The following is a 3,985-nucleotide window of genomic DNA, read 5'->3' on the forward strand; positions in this document are numbered from 1 at the left end:
TCTGCAATTTAAGATGATTTTCTGCCTCTATCTTTATCAGTAACAGCACACTTTATGCCAGAATAATACGTAAGGTTTTTATTGACTTTTTGCTGGGTTGTAGCCATACTCAATTTCTTCTCTCTCTCTTGTAAAAAATACTGATAAAGAATGTTTTGCAAACAAGCACTGCTGACTGTAGACACTCCTTAAAATTTAAGAACAAACACACAGCTCCTTTATTGTGTTATGACGTCTTTTTTGGTGAACTGAGACAAAAAGCTGTGTGGAAAATTGAATGGCAGAAGCCATATTCTATCTGACAGGAGCTAACGCTATCAACCGCTATATTTTTGCAGAACACCTTCATTATCTTGAGGACTGACTGTTGTCATTCTATTGGAGATTCGAATCTTTCTGCGTCCTAGTATGGGATGTTTGAATGTAATTTGTTCATGTTCTTTACCCTTCAGTCATTTTTGTATACCACCCACATTGTTGCTCTATAGAATAATATATTTGAAAGTGAAATGAAATTACTGTGCCCATTACGTTTGGTGCTGTATTAATAGATGCAAGAGCTTATTGTATTGTTATACTGTGAACTGACATTTAAAACGTATTTTATCATGTTACAGAACAATGTTTTTTTTAAATAAACAACATCTACGCAGTGACTGCTTCTGTTCTTTTCCCTTGTTATTTTCTGGTCGCAGTAGTGAGGACCGAGAAAGAGCAATTTTCAGATCCCATCTGGCCCCTACATTTTAGATTTTGTAGTATTCCTGTCTGATGTCGTTTGAATGTTTCCCTACGAACCCTGTAAGCAATTCCTTACTTCTAATGCTGCTTCTATATTGAATTCAAAGTCAGCAATTAAATTCCTTACACCTCCTACTAACACGTACAAAATCCAACACTGAACCTAACAATCAGCCATTTTAGAATTAAACCGATATAATCATCTGGGAAACAGATATCGATCCTAACCTGTCAGACAACATTACAAAAAAAAAAACAAAAAAAAAACAGAATAACATTAAGGTCAGCCTGAAATCTCAGCACATATCCTTGAACACTGAAATAAATATGAGTTTCCAAATAATTTTTGCTCCGAATCCGTAGAATACGAAGAAGGAAGGAGAAGAAGAGCAGACATATGGTAAACTGAAACTTCCTGGCAGATTAAAACTGTGTGCCGGACCGAGATTCGAACTCGGGACCTTTGCTTTCGCTGGCAAGGTAGGAGACGAGGTACTGGCAGAAGTAAAAGCTGTGAGGATGGGGCGTGAGTCGTGCTTGGGTAGCTCAGTTGGTAGAGCACTTGCCCGCCAAAGGCAAAGGTCCCGAGTTCGAGTCTCGGTCCAGCACACAGTTTTAATCTGCCAGGAAGTTTCATATCAGCTGACACTCCGCTGCAGAGTGAAAATCTCATTCTGGATATGGTAAATTGCTTACAGGGCCTATAGCAACAATCAATGATAATAAACTACTGGCCATTAAAATTGCTACACCACGAAGATGACGTGCTACAGAAGAGAAATTTAACCGACAGGAAGAAGACGCTGTGATATGCAAAAGATTAGCTTCTCAAAGCATTCACACAAGATTGGCGCCGGTGGCGACACCTACAACGTGCTGATGTGAGAAAGTTTCCAACCGATTTCTCATACGCAAACTGCAGTTAACAGACGTTGCCTGGAGAAACGTTGTTGTGATGCCTCGTGTAAGGAGGAGAAATGCATACCATCACGTTTCCGACTTTGATAAAGATCGGATTGTAGCCTATCGCGATTGTGGTTTATCGTATCGCGACATTGCTGCTCGCGTTGGTCGAGATCCGATGACTGTTAGCAGAATATGGAATCGGTGGGTTCAGGAGGGTAATACGGAACGCCGTGATGGATGCCAACGGCCTCGTATCACTAGCAAGCGAGATTACAGGCATCTTATACGCGTGGCTGTAACGGATCGTGCAGCCACGTCTCGATCCCCGAGTCAACAGATGGGGACGGTTGCAAGACAACAACCATCTGCACGAACAGTTCGACGACGTTTGCAGCAGCACCGACTATCAGCTCGGGGACCGTGGCTGCGGTTACCCTTGACGCTGCAGCACAGACAGGAACGCCTGCGATGGAGGACTCGACGACGAACCTGGGTGCACGAATGGCAAAACGACATTTTTTTCGGATGAATCCAGGTTCTGTTTACAGCGTCATAATGGTCGCATCCTTGTTTGGCGACATCGCGAACGCACATTGGAAGTGTGTATTCCTCATCGCCATACTGGCGTCTCACCCCGCGTGATGGCATGGGGTGCCATCGATTACACGTCTCGGTCACGCCTTGTTCGCGTTGACGGCACTTTGAACAGTGGACGTTACATTTCAGACCAGTGGCTCTACCCTTCATTCGATCCCTGCGAAACCCTACAATTCAGCAGGATAATGCACGACCGCATGTTGCAGGTCCTGTACAGGCCTTTCTGGATACAGAAAAGGTTCGACTGCTGCCCTGGCCAGCACATTCTCCAGATCTCTCACCAACTGAAAACATCTGGTCAATGGTGGCCGAGCAACCGGCTCGTCACAATACGCGAGTCACTACTCTTGATGAATTGTGTTATCGTGTTGAAGCTGCACGGGCAGCTGTACCTGTACACGCCATCTGAGCTCTGTTTGACTCAATACCCAGGCGTATCAAGGCCGTTATTACGGCCAGAGGTGGTTGTTCGGGGTACTGATTTCTCAGGATCTATGCACCCAAATTGCGTAAGAAATGTAATCACATGCCAGTTCTAGTATAATATATTTGGCCAATGAATACCCGTTTATCATCTCCATTTCTTCTTGGTGTAGCAATTTTAATAAATTATGAGTCTGTCAGTTTTGTGATGCTCACAAATTCATCACCCTCAGAAAAAAAAGAGCTGTTACAGAAAGAAGTGCAATTGTGAACCCACATGAATCGTTTCACTTTGCAATGGGTGCCCAGCTGCGTTGTTGCCGAGTGCGGTACCGTTTTTCTCTTTTTGCCAGCAGGTACTTCACGTTGAACAACATATCGAGGTTCTTCCTTTTTCGTTTTTGGCGTGGAATGCGAGCAGGTTGTCAGCTTGAAAGTTTCTGTGGGATTAGTTTCCTAGTATCACCGTCGATAGTAGTTCTTAGGACCCCTCCCTCCCCTGTACGTGGCCCCTTGCCTAACACTGACTTGCTAGTTAACGGTCAGGGGGTCGAGTCATCGTGGTGTCGTATTCCCTGGAGAGGAGACAGGTTCAGCTGGAGTGGTCAGCGCTGGAGTACCTCTGGCGTGTCTGGTGATCCCCCCAGCACACTCACTCCAAGCACCTTCCAGTCGTTTGGAAGCAGTCATCCAAAAACACTGTAAGCAGCAACTAGCTACACCACATCTACAAGGCTACTCTGCAACACACTCTTAAGTTCGTGGCAGAGGGTACTTCTAACCACCTTCAGGCAATATCTCTACCGTTCCACTCTCTAATAACGCTTCAGACAAATGAACACTTAAGGGGCTCCGGAAAGGCTCAAAATCATGAGAAGTTCAATTTTTACTTTTTTGCGTTTTCTGAATTGCAGACTATTACCTTTTAATAGATATATAATTTATTCAATTCCGAAGACTACAACTATTTTTAAATTTTTTTTGAAATGTGTTCTACATGTGCGTGACCCACTGTGGCGCTGTTAAACTGCTGTCAAATGGTGTTATTATTAACGTCCGTGTTCATCAGGTACATTTTAGTGATGTGAGATAAAGTATGTGTTGTGGCTTACCTATTTTCAGAGACTTAGCAGCACCTGAACTGTTGAAAAAGTGTATTCACGGAAAAACTCAAAACCCCAATGAAAGTGTAAATAGTGTTATACGGTCGAGAATCCCCAAGACTGTATTTGTTGGAATAGAAACACTTCACTTTGGTGTGTATGATGCTGTTGCGACTTTCAATGATGGCAACATAGTAAGGTGCAAGGTATTTAGA

General features: G+C 43.6%; 1 non-coding gene across 1 annotated transcript; it reads left to right on the forward strand.

Moving 5' to 3' along the window:
- Nucleotides 1-1,275: 1,275 nt before the first annotated feature.
- Nucleotides 1,276-1,350, forward strand: Trnaw-cca (transfer RNA tryptophan (anticodon CCA)). Its single transcript has one exon. It is a non-coding gene; the product is annotated as a tRNA-Trp (tRNA).
- The last annotated feature ends 2,635 nt before the right edge of the window (nt 1,351-3,985 follow it).

This window comes from Schistocerca cancellata, chromosome 11, assembly GCF_023864275.1.
Source record: "Schistocerca cancellata isolate TAMUIC-IGC-003103 chromosome 11, iqSchCanc2.1, whole genome shotgun sequence".
Classification (NCBI taxonomy): Eukaryota; Metazoa; Arthropoda; class Insecta; order Orthoptera; family Acrididae; genus Schistocerca; species Schistocerca cancellata.